General features: G+C 41.0%; 1 protein-coding gene across 1 annotated transcript in view; it reads left to right on the top strand.

Moving 5' to 3' along the window:
- DMD (dystrophin) overlaps positions 1-20,595 on the top strand; it is a 2,214,077-nt gene that overhangs the window by 951,936 nt on the left and 1,241,546 nt on the right. The gene's annotated exons all lie outside the window — the stretch shown is intronic.

Raw genomic sequence — 20,595 nt, 5'->3', positions numbered from 1 at the left:
AAATTTTCTAAAGACAAACTCTAGTGAGTTTGAAGTGAGTCTTCTTTTTTCAATGTTAAAACTAATATAAGTTTGCAAACTCGAAAAAAACTCACCATCGGCCAAAATAGGAAGTACTTTAGATTAAAAAGATGCAACTCACAAATTTACTAAGATTCAAGTTTCCAATTTCGTGTGAGATTGTAGCAAACTCAAAGTGAAATAGAAGTTTCAAATAGACCACCTCCTAAGCTGCGAGTTTGGCAGAAACATACACAGATCAGAGGGTGATTTGTGTATGTTTCTGCCTGTATACCTAATATAAAGTGTTTTTATTAAAAAAAATTCATAGGGTCTCCCCCTAAAGCATAACCAGCCCCAGATTTGCCAGCCAGTCCTGGTTCCTAAAATGAATAGGGTTCCACCATAATTTAAGAACCAGCACCAAGCAACAGGGCCAGACCTGGTTTTAAATGTAGGGATAAAAAAATTGCGTGAGGTTCACCCTATATTTAAAACCAGCTCCACACCCTTTCTAGCGGGGGACTGATGCCACAGCCATGGGAGCCCCTTCACCGGGCCCCTCAGCCACAGCATCAGCCCTGACCGCTAGTCAGCCCAGACCAGGGGAGTTGGAGACCCCTCCAATAAAGGGGTCCCCCTCTTCAGGGCACCCCTGGCCGAGGCTGCCTGGGGCTATCACCGCCACCCCTGGGCGGTGGGTGGCCGTATGATAGTGTAGGTGTAGTGTGTAAAAAGTAGAATAATTCAAATTGTGAAACTTTATTTTCACGGTGTGTGTTGTGTTTTTTTACACATTTTGTTACAGCTGAACTACAGGTATTAGTGGCCCCTTAATGCCCCGCATGCTGATACTTGTGGTTCTCCAAGTACCAGCATGCGGGGGAGGCTTGCTGGGACCTGTTGTTCTACTGTAAGGACAATGTTGTTAATTAAATTTTTAACACTACACCTACACTATCAACCCACCACCCACTGCCCAGGGGTGGCGCGGATAGTCTCGGGCCATCAGCCTAGGCCAGGGGTGCCCTGGAGGGGGTCCCCTTTTTGGAGGGGTCCCCAACTCCAAAGGATTTCCTTGCCTTGGCACAGGGCTGATGCTGTGGCTTGGGGGCCCAGTGAAAGGGCACCCCTGGCTGTGGCATCAGCCCCACCGCTAGAAAGGGTCCAGTGCTGGTTTTAATTTTAGGGGTACCCCTACGCAAATTTTTTACCCCTATAATTAAAAAACCAGGACTGGCCCTGCAGCCTGGTGCTGGTACCTAATTTATGGTGGAACCCTACTGGTTTTGTTCCCAGTAATTTTAGATACCAGGACAGGCTGGCAAGTCCGGGGCTGGTTAAGCTTTAGGGGGGGACCTTATGTCATTTTTTTTTATTATTATTTAACCCGTTTTTTACAGGTCTTAACACACAAGCAGCTTACACATATCTCACTGATATGTGCAAGCTGCTTGCTCGGGTGAGTTTGGAAGAGAGAAAACACTGCAATCTCGGGTGAGTAACGTCACCTAAACTCTCCTTAAACTCTACTTAAACTCACCTCTAAACTCTCCTCTAAACTCGCAATTTGGAAGAAAAAACTCGATCTGCTTCACCGTCAAAAAACTCACTTTCAGCTAAACTCACTTCTTAGTAAATTTGCGAGTTTGATAAGGGAAAACTCACCCGAGTTATGGTGAAGCAAAGTGAGTTTAAAAACTAAAAAACTCGACCAAACTTGAATCTTAGTAAATTTAACCCCTGGGCTTAATTTGGCCTGGACAAGCAGAGGAGGTGGACTGAGCTATTGATACCCTACCTATAGACAAGGCACCTGGCCCGGATGGGTACGTTACTAACTTTTATACGTTTTTAAATCTGAGTTGCTCCCAGTTTTGTTTGAGGTGTTCAATGAGGCTATGGAAAAAGGCTACTTTCCCAAAGAAATTCTTGAAACTTGCATTGTAGCTTTTCCTAAACCAAGTAAAACTCCCATTTTGGTCCAAAATCACCATCCTATTGCCCTGCTGAACGCAGATGTCAAGTTGTACACCAAACTGTTTGAAATTAGACTCAGACCCCTCCTCTGCTCACTCGTCCAACAGGATAAAGTGAGTTTTGCTATAGTCTCAGGCCCTTGATAACACATATTTATTTTATATATTGGAGTCATGCAAAGCTTATTGGGAACAGCTTATGTTGGATGCTGAAAAAGCATTTGATAGACAACACTGCGACTATCTGACGTATGTTTTGTGGTTGTTTGGAATTCAGGGGCTATTTTTGGAGTCTATATCAGCTCTATAACCCTTCAGCAAGAATATTTGCTAATGGCTTTTTCTCCTTGATTTTCTCTATTTCCAAAGGCAAACTTCAAGACTGCTGCTCCCCCCACCATGATTTTCATGCTGGCAATAGAACCCTTTACTGAAAAAATTAGGAGCACGACCTCTATTGTCTGACCCAAGCTCTGTGGTGTACAACATAAGATCTGCCTGTTTGCAGATGGTATTTTGTTATGCCTCTCTAATATCGAGACCTCACTCCCATCCTTGACCTGGTGGGGGAGGAATATTCTCAGGTATCTTTCTGCAGATTTAATACTTACAGTATAAGATGGAAGTGCTTCCTTTCTGTTCCCTCTGATTGTTATCAAAATTGCAACATAGTTATAACTACGCTTGGCAATCTAATAGCCTTAGCTACCTGAGTGTTCTAATTTCTGTGAGGGTGGAGGAGGTTATTACCAGGGCCGCCAACAGCCGTGCTGGGCCCAGGTGACAGGTGGCGTGACCTGACCATGGGAGGCGTGGCCACGGCCCTTAAAAAAAATACTTTTTGCAGCGCCGTGGAGCAGCACTGCATGCTGGGGAGGGGGGCACTGCGTGCCCCACAGCCAATGGGGGGCACGATCAGCATGGTTGCTCTCCCCCATAGGCATAGGAGGCTATGAGCAGTCTCCCAATGCAACCCAGCACACAGCAGCATGTGCTGGGCTGCTGTGACGTAAGAGGGAGTGGGGGCAGTGCGGGCCTCTCCAGCAAGCCCGTTCCTGGGTAATTAGTAACCCCCCCTCTCGGCTCCCCTGGTTAGTACTTGCAGTTACCATCCTCTTCTTAGAAAGGTAAAAAAATTACAATATACTGAATGTTTCATTTGATCATGTGGCTGGGACAGCTGCCTGCAGTCAAAATGGCATTACAAAATACCATATATTTTCCACACGATACCTTAGCTACTCCCTCGCTCTCTCTTTAACAATATTTACTCTGTCATTTCTAAGTATAGAAATTAGCGAAACCCAAATTAACATATTATATATCTACCCAATGAGGGCGGGAAGGGGGGTCTGGTTTCCTGAATCAAATACTATCAGACTGCATGTCTGTTAAGCCAAACTAGGGATTGGTTAGTGTCTGACACCCTCAAACTGTGTGTGTTCTTGGAGCAGGAGATGTCTAGGCCCCATTTCCTAAAGTGGTTTTCAATGCCATTGTACTGAATGTAATTGGCATAGAACTGTTCTATCCTTGGAGGAGATTCTTTTCCCCTCATCTATTCTTACACTAGTGGGGATCATTCACTTTACACCTGATTTACAGTTTACTAATTGTCTGGACAGGGGAATCCCCACTTTGAAAGAGGTTATGTCAGAGGATGGTTTACTCCCCTTTTGTCACCTGCAAATCAAATTCCATATCCCCTACTGTAATTTGTATAATATTTGCATTTGAGGCATTGATTCCTAACATTTCACCCACCTATACCTACATGTCTTACTCATGCCTTCATATGTTTTGGCAAAATTTACCTCGACTACACTGGGGAGGTATCACTGGGTAGTACCAGATGTTAGCAGCTGTTCGGAAGGATAGAATTAGGATCCAAGTGATATGGTAGGCAGATCTCTCTCAAACTTTGGGCCTGATTCAGAGTTGGGAATACAGAGAGATCTCTTTCTCAACTGATCAACTTGGTGAAACCATGCTGCGCTGCAGGTGGGGCAGATTTAAAATGTGCAGAGAGATTTAGATTTGGGAGGGGTGTGTCCAAACTGACATCTAAAGTGCAGTGTAATAATAAAGCTGTGCAGCATTTGTGAGCTACATGCAAAAGCAGCCAGTATTTACACTACATGCAAAAAAATGTATGTATTTACACCCCTTGCATTGCAACATGGTTTGCCCAGGTACACAGTTAAGTGCTATCTCTCTCTCTATTCCCAATTCTGAATCAGGCCCTTTGTCCGATGATGATTGGTCTACTATTTTCTGCACTTGTTTTTATATGTCTAGATATCTCGGTCACACAGAAATGTATTACAAATTGTTACATAGATTGTACCTCACTCCAGAACAAAAACATAAAATTTGTCCCACATTTAGATACTTTTGGAGGAATTGCAGCCAAGTGGGCAGGGCCGCCATCAGGGGGGGACTGCCGGGTCTGGAGTCCCGGGCCCGGACACTAAGGGGGCCCGCCCGCTACTACCTTCTACTGCCACACAATTGAAGTGTGACTGCCCGCTCCTATTACCGCCGGTGCCCGCTACCTCTATAGAGAGTGACAGGCCCGGCCAAGGGCCCGCTCCTAAGAGCGAGCCGCCCACTACTATCGCCCGACGCCACACATTAGAAGTGACCCATAGTGAGTCACCTCTCACATAGCTGCCGCACTCCCTCTCCGCCTAGCTGAGACTCCTACCTGCCGCAACTTGAGTCAGCGCAGCGTGACGTCATGACGTTACCAGCGCTGCGCCGCCTAATGAGAATGGAGCCGCGGTGTGAGGACAGAGGAGCCGGAGGCTGCAGCCAAAACAGGTAAGTGTCTAATTAATCTTCTATTATTGCAGCACGTCACTGTCAGTTGTTGCAGATGTGGGGAGTGGAACTGGCTAGGGGGCGGCTTTCTCCCAGCCAGTGGGGGAAGGGGGGCTTGAGTGGGGGGGGCCCTGCCTATTTTTGTGAGACCCGGGCCCCACACTTCCTGATGGCAGCCCTGCAAGTGGGCAGTATCTTTCATGTGATTTGGGAATTCCCCTTTTCTCGAGTTACTATGCAAGGATATACATGGTTGCAGGTTTCTCCAGACCCATTTTTGGCACTCTCTCATTTTCATCTTGCTTATTATATTATGGGACATATACTCATAGCAACTAAGGTGGCGATTGCTCAAAACTGTTTTTTTTTCTTCTGTACCAAGCCTGACCCTTAGTGAAATTAAAGTGCAGATGTACTATGAGTTTGAAACAGCATATTGTAAATACTACTCTCCGGAGTATTTCTTCATCTTTTTCGCTGTGTATCCCTTTTGTCCTGGGGAATTTTCTTACCCTGTCCTCTTTCTTATTTCTCTTCTGTATCTTTATTTCTCCCTTTTATTTTTCTTACGCAAAAACATAATACAATTGAAAAAGAAAAACGTACTGCAGGAGGGGCAGATTGAAATTGTGCAAAGATATTTAGTCCCCATGCTAATTAGATATATGTTTTGCCAGTTTTCATGGCAATACAGATTTAAGCTGCGGGACTCATTAGCAATCCGGAGTCCCTTTTGTGAGGGTTTTCTGCTCCTCACCAGTAGCTTAACGCAGCCAATGAGGAGCACCAGTAGTACAGTATGTGAATTGAGCTTTGACCCTAAGTGGATCTTGCAAAGTCCCCCATAAAAAGATATAGGCTAATGCCATCTCCAGATGATGTTACCCAGTAATGAAAAGCAAAGTTTGTCAGCACTTGTTAAATTGCGATAATCCTAGATCCTCCTAGAGGTCTATGGGGATAGAGATAAGCAGCAGGGCACGAGAGAAATCTCAGAAAGTCTTCAGAAAACAAATTGAGACATTATTCTCAAAAAAGTATAATGATTAGTATTTGGATGTGGAGAAAATATGATGAGATTTGGTCCTTACGAAATCCTACTTTTAGGAAGAATGTCAAATAAAATGATTATAGAGTCCCATACTATAATTATTATTGTCACTATTACTCACATAGAATCCATTTTTATGTTTCACTAGTGAACTGCTTGGCACATTGTCGCTTAATAGAAAATAAATTCAACAGTGCACACTGTGTTCCGGCTCCAAGGCTGGCTACATGTTCTGCTCTGTGCTGTTTGTAAAGTTTAGTTTAATAAGAATTGTATCTATATAGCACTTTTCTAAATAGGACGCAAGGGACTCCATATGTCTGATGTCCAAACTGCAGTCCGATCAGAGGGCCAGATTGCTGCAAGTGTCGGGCCGTGTTTGGCCTGCAGGCCATAGTTTAGATGCCACCGTGTTAGACTAGTGATTTTTAGATTATGTAATGTTGTGAACAATACTTGATCCTTCTTTTGTTATAAATACTTCTTTCAGTCAGCACAAAAATGTGTCACTTATGTTTGCAATAGACTGAATGCCAGGCAACTTAATGACTGGCTTGAACGATTATTGTTCAGTGTATGGTATTGAATGAGTGAATGAAGACTGTTAACAGCCAGTTTTCAAACCTGTCCAATCCACCTGACTGTCGGTCCGCCAACTTCAGGCTCTGAATGGAGATCACTTCCTACCTTGTGTAGAGTTTGGAGGAGCTCCAACTATCGTGCATTCTCCTCATCCCTTTTTCCTGTTTGGCTGCACAGTTGTGCAATGTCTGGCCAGCTTAAAAAAGGCCATTGTAACAAGCCATATGATTAGCAAGCTGAAAATATCTGATGTTTCTCATGTACAATATTTAGATGATTTTTATGGATCAATTTCACCATAAGTATACTAAAAACTTGTGTTTGTGTGTGTATACATCTCTATGTGCTTTAAATAAGCAATGAGCACATTTTTTTATAAATAGTAGGCTAACATGAAAATGTATTTATATATTTTTTTCTAGAATACTTCCTAAATTGCAAATATGTGTGTTTAGACTTGTTTTCTGAAAACAAAATCCCATATATTTCCCAAGTTTTACTAATTTGATCTAAACATGTAAATTACATTTTCCAATAATGGCACCAATGAAAATTCTTCAGTAGATTCATACAAAGGCAAGGAAGGAATTCATTGTTTATCTGATTAAATGAAGAGCTGCTTCTTCCTTTGTGAGAGTCAAGGAATAGAAAAAAATACAAGCTGATAGTCGGCCTTAGGGGCCATGCCGAATCATTTCTTCATTGATTCCATTTGCAAAGCTGCCCAGAAGCCTGTCTGTGCATAAGTGTTCACTAATGCGGACCTGCTCTGCTTATCCAAGAGAGCTCAGATGGAAGTGTATTAATAGGCTGTTACAATCAGACTGTTCTTTCTCATAAACTGAGTAATAGATGTATTTGTGTTGTCATCTGTTACTTTCTGACATAACAGTCAGATATAGGAACTAACCCAACACAACATGATCAGTTTTATTTTGTACACAGTGTAATTTCATTTTAGCCACATATTTGTGTAAAATATGATTTTGTAGTTCTACTGCACCAGCTACTGAATATATAAAATACTGCATAAGACACCTTTTCATGTTCTAGATTTTTAATATCATGCCTGTTTAACTTACTTTTTTTGTCCCTATTGATAAGAAGTTATCTTAAAATATTAAATCAAGTGTCAATTAATACTTTCTATATAAGGTATTTTTTTTTGTTTTTCTTGTGCTTTTGCTTATTTTCTTATTCCACACATGATGCTGTTGGAATTAATTGCTGTATCACCAAATGACTCATTGTCAGTCAGCCTCCCTTGTTATAATCATTGAAATTAGTGACCTCCTGCACTAAAACTTCAACGTTTATCACGTCTCTCACTTATGGTGTACTGCCTTCAAATTAGTAAGACTCCACTCTTCCATTAAATGATATATATTTATATATGTATATGTCTTGTTATAGTCCTGATGAAAAGGACTCTGGACCTCATTCAGAGTCGGTTGTTGATGCCGCACGGTCGTACGCCACTGATGTTCGCTATACTGCGCATGCATAAAGTTCGCAATGCGCGTGCGCAAACTAGCCGCTACGATCAGAAATTTCTCTCTCCTTGAACACAGCCAGGTCGGTAGTTTGAGTGACAGATGGAGGCGTTTGTGGGTGGTAACAGGGGAAGGTGCTTGAAAACGGGGGAGTGGAGATCCGAACGCAGGTGTGCCTCATTATGCGAACGGCGTTTTATGGGAGTGCATACGGATTATGGGAGTGCATAATTAACAAAGTAGTGTCATGGCACATGTGACATGGGAGGTTTTTACACTGACATGATCGTAGAGCTTAAGAGAGGGTATGGTCAACCTTAAGCTCTACGACCAGTTCCGATGGTTCCCGTGGGTCTCGATTAATCCTTATATGCCTGTAGATGACGTGAAATGCGTATGAGAAGGGGGCGTATTTTTTTGTCTTCCGAGCGCTTCCTCCCCTTGGTCGGCCAACAACCGATCCAAACATAGGGACGCAACTTGCAAGGGAATCATTTGCATATCCGGCCCCTTTTCCCGTACGACCGTGCGGCTGCTTCGACTGACTCTGCATGAGGTCCTCTATGCTGTTGATCACTTGAATACACGTTTTTCTATTGATAGTTGATACTAAATCCAGGAGTGCCTCCTCATTTCCTTACCTTAGCGGGGTTGCTATGCCACGCTATAGGAGCACCATATACTTAATTTTTTTAGGAGGGCTTGCCTTGTCATCCTGAGTGCCAAACAACAAGCAGACTATATTTTTATATATATATATAAATACAGTACCATTCAAAAGTTTGGACACACCTTCACATTCAATGTTTTTTGTTTATTTAAATTATCTTCAACATAGCAGGTGTGGAAAAAATGTATGAATGCTTTCAAAAATAGAAGTGTTAATAGTTTATTTTTATCTATTGAGAAAATGCAAAGTGAATGAACAGAAGATATATTGTGCAAATACAAGTGTGCACTTACCCACATATGTACCCCCACCAGATTGTCCATGTCCACTTAGTGTCACTGCCCATCCAGAGCGCACAGCAGAACTCAGACTCGCCGCACTTGCGGCTCCCACCGATGTTGTTGCCTAGGAAACACACAGCGTGCACTCTAGCGCTCCCATACATCGGCGTTCCACCAGGGCCAGCAAGGGGCAGACTGGACATGCAGAGATGAAAGCATGAGTATAATGCATACTGTAACATCATACATATGACACTGATTAATCCGCATTAGAAATAAATGAATAAAGTAAATAAACAGAAAATACAATAAATATAAAAACCACTATACAGAAACATGCAGCTATACTCCAGCCCATATCACAATATACAGAAACATCGATCACCTGATATAAATACAAGCATCACTGTTACACAATGCTATTCCAATTTATTTTGTCATTTAGACCCTTAGGACCAATGGTGTCCAAACGCAAAATCCATTGAGATTCTTTAATCAGAAGACTTTTAGCTCTTTCACCCACATGAGGGGAGAGCGCAACATGATCAATGATTAAATATTTCAACGAGCCCAATGTATGACCCCTATCTTTAAACTGTTTAGTGACCAGTTGGTCAATTGTTCTACCCCCCAGGGCTAAACGAATGGCCGATCGGTGTGCTGCCAAACGTTCACAAAACTTCCTAGTGGTTTGGCCAGCATAATAAAGGCCATATGGGCACAATATCACATAAACCACATGGGTGCTACTGCATGTTAAAACATGGAGTATATCATACACCTTGTTAGAATGAGGATGTTTAAATTATTTGTGCGCCGCTAATTAGGAACAAGTAGTACAACTGCTACAATTGTAACAGCCTGTGGGCTTCCTGTAAATATTTGGTAGAAGAGGGGTATCACATCCCATGATATCTGTACAGACCAATCTGTCACGTAAATACCTCCCTCTTTTAAAAGCTGCAATTAGTCTAGCATTTTTGAACACAGGTAGGTCATGATCCAAAGACACAATCGACCATAAGGCTTGTTTGGCTCTCCTGATGATAGGGCTTGCAAAAGTAAAGTCACTGGACCAGGGAATGACACCTTGATTGTCCTTTACGGCGGGATTCAATAATTCGGTCTTGGACATTTGAAGGACTCTCGCCTTTTGGTCCTGTAGTCATATCCCTGGGCCAGGAACCTACAAATCATGTCATCAATCAAAGCTGACATTTATGATGAATCACTAGTGATCCATGCAATGCGCATCGCCTGTTAGAGAGGCAACTCTCTCCAATGCCACAGGATGATGGCTGGATGACATGAGAAAAGTATTCCTGTCAGTACTTTTTCTAAAGACTTCTGTTTCAATTATGTTGTTAACTACACTAATTTTGACATCCAGGAAATGAACTGCATCAAAACTAAAAGAATATGTAAAAGTGGTGGGTGATGGAGACTCATTCATCTGGGACATGAGACTTACAAAAGCTTCCACCCCTCCGGTCCATAGCAGAAATACATAATCTATGTACCGGGTGTACCATAGGATGTGCTGTTATAACATCTGGGTTATCAAAAAACAATCTCTTCTCCTGTTCGAACATGTAAATGTTAGCGTATGAGGGTGCTATGGAAGACCCTATAGCGCACCTTCGCAGCTGCAGAAAAATGTCCTAACTAACGTCAATTCAAGGAGAGTCAAAAACAAGTCATGATCAAATACATCAGGCAAAAGATGTTGTTCAAAAATCCCTTCATTTCTAGCAAACTACTCAACTGCAAGATGACCATATACTGTATAAACTACAGACGTCCTAACAACAGAATAGTGTGTTATGTGGGACCTCATGCAATTTAATAAGCTTTATCAACAAACTAGTGGTATCTTTAAGAAAACTATCTTTCAGCAGCAATAGAGGCTGTAACATGCAATCTAATAATTGTGCGATAGGTTGATACAAAGAGTCGCGGGCCGATATAATCGGCCTCCCTTGTTATCTATTATTATTATTATTATTATTATTATCATTTATTTATATAGCGCCACAAATGTTCTGCAGCGCCTTACAAAGCACATAACAAGTTTGTAGACAAGCGACTTACAGAACAATACAATACAGGACCAGGACATGGATTATATATATTGCTACATTAGTGACCATAACACCCAGATAAGCAACAGAGCATAATCAGCCAAGTGTTAGGTGCCCTAGTGGTGAGTAAGAAGTAGATGAAACTAAAGTAGGGAGAAGTACAAGAGTTTAGAGGGCCCTGCTCATAAGAGCTTACATTCTAAAAGAGACCCTCTAACCTCTTGTACTTCTCCCTACTTTAGTTTAATCTACTTCTTACTCACCACTAGGGCACCTAACACTTGGCTGCTTATGCTCTGTTGCTTATCTGGGTGTTATGGTCACTAATGTAGCAATATATATACTCTAGTGCTGTTTTTACAACACCGGCACCTTCAGATGTGTCACACATAAGTCCTTATGTATATTATGTGGGATATTATGCTGATCTTTAGCTTGAGTCGTATTGCAAATAACTCATTTGGATAATCCACAGTAGGATGTTTCTGTAGCTTTTTATACACTTCCCCGTCTGCTACTGTAGCTGTGAGACAATTTCGGCCCGGTATTGAGCAATGTCCTAAACTACAGTGGCTCCGCCCCTTATCCGCAGGCCTGATGATAATGTCCTGGTAAGACTCCAAGTCCTTGAGGGCTTTTATCTCTTCTTCAGACAAGCTGAATCTCATCTTACATGGGGCTGCATTGAATTTGGTGACAGGATCATCCAGAAGCTGACCAATGGTTTTTAGCAATGCGTTAGTAGATGTTGGATGAAAAGTAGATCTCAAAGCTGATTTTAAAAAGGAATCAAATACTGTATTCATTGTTGGTGTTTTGTCATGTTGAAAGAGTTCTTTCAAAGTAAATTTTCTTGCAAACGTATGCACATCCTGTTTTCAGTTTAATTCACTAAGACAATTGGTGGGAAGAAAGCCAAGACCCTTGTTAAGGGCCTGGATTTTAACTGGATTCAAGGGTCTATTGGACAGATTGAAAATTAAACTTTCTTCCTCACTGCAGTTGTTTTCCTTCCTCCTCTGCCTCCCCCTCTGGTTTTGTTGACCCCTGAGGGTGGGAGGTCTGAAAGAGGTTCTGCGGAGTCCTGTGAAACCTGTCCTAAAGGGACTGTAGAAGCACTGGTTTGGTCAACAGATTCCAACATGACAAAATCGCTGTCACTGTTGCTATTGGAAGTAGCTTCTTCCCGTTGTGTAGTTGTATTCCTTTTATGCCACGGTCTATGTTTAGGATTAGCACTTCTATTTTATTGTGGGACATCTCCTCCCACTAGCCACCTGTAGACACAATTCTCCTCGTAGTCAGTGTCCACCATGTGTTTTTTGTTCTTTGAATTTAATTAAATTTTTCTTCACACTGGGTTTCCAATTTAGTAATCCAATTCTGACCTGGCTCTTCTTCAAGCATTTGTTTGTGATCTCTCTCAAACACATTAATTTTATTTCTGGTCATCTGCAACTCATGATTTGCCTCCTCAATTACTGCAATCATAAGATCGAATGCACACTTGTTCAATATGGCAATCCATTTTCGGATGAAGTCCAGGTTGTTACGTCCGATCATTGGTACATTGCGTACCCTAAAGCCGCAAGATATTTTATGCTCCCTATAATATTCTGACAATGAGATGCCATGGAGCAGATAGTCAATCTCTCGACGTCTTAGTTTGAGGAATTGTTGGTATAAATCCTGTGAGTTGCAGGCTGGATCATTAAGAGCTAACACATTCTTGAACAGAAGTTTTTCAATCTCAGATGCTGAAAAGCTGAATGTTTCTCCTGGGACAGATAAAAGAAATACCCCCCTCAACCTGCCTGGTCCAAAGGCTGGGAAGCCATGACAGTGTCCATATTCATAGCTTGTAAACACCACAAATATCAGTAAAAGCATTAAACAAATAGGAGGGTTGCAATAATGGGTCACTCCAAAACTCTCTTAGGTGCCTTGCAACAGGTGCCAGATTCCCAGCACAATAATATCACTCCACCAACTGCCGGCACTCTCTCCCATAGGCTAAAGACTCTGGTGCCTAGCACAAAACAACATATACAAACCAGAACAGACTGCACTCAGAGACTGGATACTGCGAATAATTTATTTTTCACATTGAAAGTTTCGGGAATAGCACCCCTTCATCAGGACCACATACAATACAAATACAAGTGTGCACTTACCCACATATGTACCCCTGCCAGATGTCCATGTCCACTCAGTGTCGCTGCCCATCCAGACCGCCCACCAGAACTCTGACCCACTGCACTTCTGGGTCCCACCGATATTGTTGCCCAGGAAACACACAGCATGCACTCCAGCTCTCCCATACATCTGCGTGCTAAAGGGGACGGACTGGAACAGCAGGGATGAAAACACGAGTGTAATGCACACATTCCTGCAGCCTAACCCCTCCTGCCACACCCTAACCTTCCCCCATACACCTTAACCCTCCCCCTAGTGCCTATCCTTAACCACTAATCCTAGCCCCAAGCCTAATACTTACTATCAGGTTGTCAGTGGTCAGGATTCTGGAGCCGGTATTCTGTCCGCTGGCATCCCATATACAGTCAGGTGCATAAATATTTGGACATTGACAGAATTTTCATATTTTGGCCTCTAGTCACCACCACAATGGCGTTGAAATGAAACAAACATGATGTGCATTAACTGCAGACTTTCACATTTAATTTGAGGGTAATTACATCCAAATCAGGTGAACGGTGTAGGAATTACAACGGTTTCTATATGTGCCTCCCACTTTTTACGGGGCCAAAAGTAATGGGACAAACTAAACAATCCTAAATCTAACTTTCACTTTTTAATACTTTGTTGCAAATGCTTTGCAATCAATTACAGCCTGAAGTCTGGAATGCATAGACATCACCAGATGCTGGGTTTCATCCCTGGTGATGCTCTGCTAGGCCTCTACTGCAAATGTCTTCAGTTCCTGCTGTTCTTGGGGCATTTTCCTTTCAGTTTTGTCTTCATCAAGTGAAATGCATGCTCAATCGGATTCAGGTCAGGGGATTGACTTGGCCATTGCATAACATTCCACTTTTTAGCCTTAAAAAACTCTTTGGTTGCTTTTGCAGTATGCTTCAGGTCATTGTACATCTGCACTGTGAAGCGCCGTCCAATGAGTTCTGAAGCATTTGACTGAATATGAGCATATAATATTGCCCGAAACACTTCAGAATTCATTCTGCTGCTTTTATCAGCAGTCACATCATCAATAAATACAAGGGAACCAGTTCCATTGGCAGCCATACATGCCCACGCCATGACACTACCACCACCATGCTTCACTGATGAGGTGGTATGTTTTGGATCATGAGCAGTTCCTTTCCTTCTCCATACTCTTCTCTTCCCATCACTCTGGTACAAGTTGATCTTTGTCTCATCTGTCCATAGGATGTTGTTCCAGAACTGTAATGGCTTTTTTAGATGTTGTTTGTCAAACTCTAATCTGGTCTTCCTGTTTTTGTGGCTCACCAATGGTTTGCATCTTGTGGTGAACCCTCTATATTCACTCTTGTGAAGTCTTCTCTTGATTGTTGACTTTGACACATATACACCTACCTCCTGGAGAGTGTTCTTGATTTGGCCAACTGTTGTGAAGGGGTTTTTCTTCACCAGGGAAATACTTCTGTCATCCACCACAGTTGTTTTTGGTGGTCTTCCGGGTATTTTGGTGTTGCTGAGCTCTCTGGTGCGTTCTTTCTTTTTAAGAATGTTCCAAACAGTTGATTTGGCCACACCTAATGTTTTTGCTATCTCTCTGATGGGTTTGTGTTGATTTTTCAGCCTAATGATGGCTTGCTTCACTGATAGTGACAGCTCTTTGGATCTCATATTGAGAGTCGACAGCAACTGATTCCAAATGCAAATGTCACACCTAGAATCAACTCCAGACCTTTTACCTGCTTAATTGATAATGAAATAACGAGGGAATAGCCCACATCTGTCCATGAAGTAGCTTTTGAGTTGATAGTCCCATTACTTTTGGCCCCTTAAAAAGTGGGAGGCCAATATAGAAACCATTGTAATTCCTACACCGTTCACCTGATTTGGATGTAATTACCCTCAAATTAAATCTGAAAGTCTGCAGTTAAAGCACATGTTGTTTCATTTCAAAGCCATTGTTGTGTTGAATAGAGGCCAAAATATGAAAATTCTGTCAATGTCCCAATATTTATTCACCTGACTGTATATATATTCTTGCTTTACCAATGATTGAGCTACATGAATGCCATATTCAGAGACCTGTTTCTATGCAGCTGTCCAATCTCTTTGGTACACTGTGATGTGCTAGATTTTAAACACTTTGTAGCCCTCTTACCCTTATGTATGTCATGTATGTATGTCTTTTACAACCCAGTATAATGTTAATCTTGATTCAAATTGTAAAGCGCAATGGAATTTGCTGCGCTATATAAGAAACTGTTAATAAATAAATAAACAAACCCCTGCTACATGTTATAGCCCACCAAGCGCAGCAAAGGGATTTATGTCAGGTTTAGAAACTAAGGATGAGGATGTTGCTGAAAGGGTTCCTATGTGGTGGCGCGCAGAGCAAGAAGACAGAAGCTTGTGGGCAAGACTATAAAAGAAGCAGCTTACCACAGTTTGAGATTTCGTATGCACGAGTAAGGGACATTGTCATGCCAGGAGATCTTAGTGAGTGGCAGAACAAAAGCAGCTTTGACCCAAAGTACAAGCAATACCTGCTGAGTAGCGGGGTAATTTCTGATAACTTTGTGAAGAGTGACAGAGAAACTGCTGCAATACAAAACCAGTAGGGGGCATCCAGAGAACTTGTGAGATTACTTGGCATCAGTGGAGCCGAAATACACAGGTCTGCATCGAAGATCCTTAAAGTCACCATGATTGATATCCTGCTGGACTTTCGCAAATAATACAATGAACTAATTACTGCTCACTCCACCATAGCCTTCAGACAATAGACAAATATAAAGAGTACAATCTGATAGGAGCAGTTGTAAAATAATCAACAAGTAAAGTATGTTGATGAACCATGGATATAGTAGTGCTTTATAATACAGAGAAGGAGTTTCATTGGAGAATAAATGGAGAAGACAGATTAGTTCAGAAACATCAGGATGTTATCAAAGAGACCTTAGGACAGCTGATACAAAGCAGTTGTAAGAAGTTACTGTCTAATACTTTATTTACAAACCCGGGTCCAACTGTTCCAGCAATTGCACAAATGAGAAAGTGGTATTATCGTGTTAAGATTATTTACAGATTTATAGTATTTAAAGAATATGTAAATATACATTCGGCATTATTAATTAATGTGTAAAACTAGTGGGCGTCTTTTTAACATACTGTTGTATTGTATAACTCTACACACAAATACACAAAAGAGAGACTGCAACAGTGAGTAACTGTATAGAGCACAAATAACAATTGTAAAGTCCATATACCAGTGCAGGAACTCAAACAATGCAACAGTATCATTGTACTGCATTCCTGCTTAACGCAGGCATATTGTATGATTGTCTTTCACTGCTTTGTGATCCCACGCTTTGCAATTTCTGTTGCATGTTTTCTTTAATAAAATAGATCCCACAGAGCTTATCAAGGACAATCTAGAACAGTCTTAATAGTTAATACTAAACTGCAGTATATCACTATATCCACCTTTTGAATTGTCTCCTCTAGGATCCCAAATAGGGAGGTGTAGGGGCAGCATGGAGCAGTGTATGGAGTCATTGCACTCCTCCCCACACTCCCTGCACATGCCACCTGAACATTCCCTTCCTCCATCTCCCGAATGAAAGTGCATCATCAAGCCTCCTGGAGGTCGCTCTACTTCCCAATAGTTTCTGGGAGTGTAGGCAAGTATGCGCTGTATTAAACAGTTACACTTTACAGCATTGCGACATAGGAGGGAGTTGCTACATGCTATTACAGTACTTTAATCATCTTGGTAAATAATAATAACAAAAATACAAGTGGTGAAATAATGATTGTTTCACAAACAGCCAGAACTCACAGCCCTTATGAAGCTTTCTAAAAGTAAACAGATGCAGCCATTAGACTTCTGCAATGACTGCATGAGGTGAGTTATTTCATAAGTAAATTTAACGTAACATACCCCATGTAACACATCTATAAATGCTACAATGTAAAGGTTAGTGAATTAAATGCGTTGAGGTTGTAAAGGGCATTGCTGTGTTAAATCATAATGCTAAATGCATGGCTAATAAAATTAATTCTCAAACTATTAACTGTTTTAGTCCAGAAGGATATTGTCTGTATCTTATGTCCCTGATGTGTTTACTGTACCATGATCAGGGGCTTAATGGGGCAAGGATGCCTTAGGCTGGCAGTTTGGTAGATTTTGCTTGACAAGGTACTACTAGGCATTTCCTGCATGATTTAAGCAGATTTTCTTGTTAGGAGAAGAACAGAATGAACTACTGTGAATTTACATTCTACTAAGGTAAAGGCCATCATGTGCACAATGGGTTAATTGGTCAAAGTATGTGAACTAAGCAACCAATTTCAATTGTATATATATATATATATATATATATATATATATATATATACCAAAACTGGATTTTAATTTGGCAAAGTGTTTTAAAGACAGAAGTTGTTACTATTACTTGTAAAATTTTATAGTATAGTGACAGTGGACTTGTCATGTGACTTACTTGCAAAGGTGTTTCCCAAAGGAGAAAGAGGAAACAAATTAATTATTATAAAACACATTATCAACATAATGGATTGGAGTGATATTGTTATATACAGAGCCGTAACTAGGGGTGTGCATCCGGTGTGGCCACACAGAGCGCAGGGCTCTGTGGGCTGCACGTTTCCCTCGACAGCCACAGATTCAGGCTGCATGGCACCTGGAATGGCACCCTGCAGCCAGTATCGCTGTGGCAGGCACCCTGCCATATTTACAGCTGCCCACTGCAGTAGTCTCAGGTGCCGATGGCCCCACCCCTTTATGCATGACATCATACACAAAGAGGGTGGGGCCGGCACAGGATGCTCAGAGCCCTTGTTATGGCTCTGGTTATATATTATGTTTTCAGGGTAAATTGTAAAAAAGTGACTTTACAATTATAGGCCTATTTTAACCTTCTCTTGCATGAACTGTTTTTTTTATGGCATTCAACTCCTTGGCTTCCCATTACATTTCAACCAGGACACGCATATATGGAATTGCAATTTACTTTATTAGTGTAGGGTAAGTGACTACCATCCACAATGATTGTATGTAGAGATTAATGTTATGATAATCATCACGTTTTACCAAATGCACACTATAAAATCCAGGAGGGAGAAGTAGACATGTGGAGAAGTTACCCATAGTAACCAATCAGCTTCTAGCTAGCATTTATCAAGTACATTCTATAAATTTATAGGTAGAAGCTAATTTGTTGCTATGGGAAATTTCACCACATGTTCATTTCTCCACTCGTTAGGAGGCTTGATACATCTCTCCCATAGTTAGCAAAGTGCATCGGCAGAGATGTCTGTCAAAGTATCACAAAAATCATTGTCAGTAGGAAAACATGCCTCATAAATTATAAATGCATTGTTTATTATACTTCACAGAGGAGATACCTATTAGGCGCTATAGAGATATGAAACAAGTGGTTAAAAGTGTGTATAGAGATTCACTCGCTACCACTTGGAGGAGCTGACCCTCCTATAATTGATACACAAAAACTAATAGGAGAGTGGAGCGCTGACTTTGACTGACCAGATGAATGTAGTAGGGAGATAAATAGTGTATTGAAACATGTTTAATTCATGTGAAAATATAAAAAAACTGTAATATATAAAATACACCTTAAGAACCAGTTAAAAAATACAGACCATAACCATACTAAATAAATAAAAATAAAAATGCATAACATTCACAATATATGTCACAGATAAATCTAATCCTGAAGAAATATTAACGTATTGGAAATTCTGTCAACCAGGGTTAGTAGTGAAAAGGTCTTCTTAGTAAAGTCCAGCTTAAATAGCAGTCAAAAGCAAGCGAGTCCCACAGCCAGTTGGTTAGTAAGTGGGCTTTCCGTTAATGGCAGAAAATAATAAACAGTATCTGTGTGATATATTGTGATACTTAATGTTTTTAGTGCTTAGAGTGTGCATCTGCTTTCCCCTCGTTCCATTTCTGCTGTAGAACTACAGATATCAGCAAGGTAGCACCTCATATTGTGTTTTAATTAGGATGTGCAGCCCAACTCCCCTTTCCTTTCTTTCTGTATGTATTTAAGGTACACTTGTTGGTGCTAGCACCCTTCGTGCCTGCCCCAGGTGATTTTAATTAGTATGGGTCCTTGCAGTACACACATGTAATGGGCGCTATTACAGGTAAGTCCTAGATAAATTTGTACAATGTGTCAGTATTAGGGATGTTAGGGACCCACCTGATGAGGTTCACCTTGATGTGGTAGGTGGGCAAACATCTTTGGCCAAATATGTACTAAGAACCTCAATTTAAAACCATGTTTATTGACAGTTTATTATATATTGTGATACTTAATGTTCTTAGTGCTTACAGTGTGCATCTGCTTTCCCCTCCCGAGTCAAAGTCAGAGGTTCCAAAGAGTTGACTCTGGTATTCAAACCAATGCTTCCAGCAACTTGGTGTCACTGAGAAAATATAGTTATACTTTGCTTCACCAGTTTTACATTACATCTATACAGTGTGAATTAATTTCAGACAATAAATTAACATATAATAATATTAAGGCATATAATAAATTGATTCACCTGGTGCTAAAACACCTCCCTGATGCCTTTTTGAGATTTCCAGTCTTGTCCTTTTGCCCATAACACATTCAAATGACTAAGCAAAGTGCTCCCAGTTGTGTCTTAATGCTTAATTATTTTCCTCATTGTTAGGAGAGCTTTTAACATCCCACAATTCCATTTAAACAATGTTTTTAATCATTTTCTATATTTACATTTCTCTTGTGACTCTTTTCCCAGTTTTCAATTAAGAGGTATTGAGTTGGTGCTTTTCCAGAGAATAATTCCGTTGATTAATGCACAGGCTGTAGTGAAAGTATTTGCAAGGACAGCTACTACACTTATACTCCCCAAATATTTCTTCATTTGAAAATCAATCATACTGTACATGGATCTACACACATTCGTCTTGCATTAACCACTTCTTTATTCACATGTACTTGTGTTTTTATTATGGCGATAGACAATAAAACATTACTTTTATTATGTGTTCCTAGACCTATATAAACAACACTTGTGTGGCTTGTAATACCTGGGTGCTGGGATCTAATTTAGAGATGAATGAACATACCAAGGTTCATTTCCAGATCATTTCTTTCTCCAAACCTTCTGGCAGTCTGGATCTGGTGATAATGGGCCTTATGACTACAATCCGCATTTAAAATGCAGTTGTAGTGAGATATTTTTGCCTAAATTTGCATTTCAGGGACAGAGCTTGCGATAAAGCTCTGTCCCTGCGAATCCCTTCCACAGTCTTTTTTGCAGAAAATACAGTGAGAAGGTGCCACGCATGCTCACCAAACCCCTCACACCCCGTGACCAGGGCTTCGCCCAGTATCTTATCACAATATATTTTTAGTAAATCTGGCCAGATCACATTTTCACTTTATTTT

This window comes from Taudactylus pleione, unplaced genomic scaffold (assembly GCF_031769625.1).
Source record: "Taudactylus pleione unplaced genomic scaffold, aTauple2 ptg000609l, whole genome shotgun sequence".
NCBI lineage: Eukaryota > Metazoa > Chordata > Amphibia > Anura > Myobatrachidae > Taudactylus > Taudactylus pleione.
This window is presented reverse-complemented; position numbering and strand designations above follow the sequence as displayed.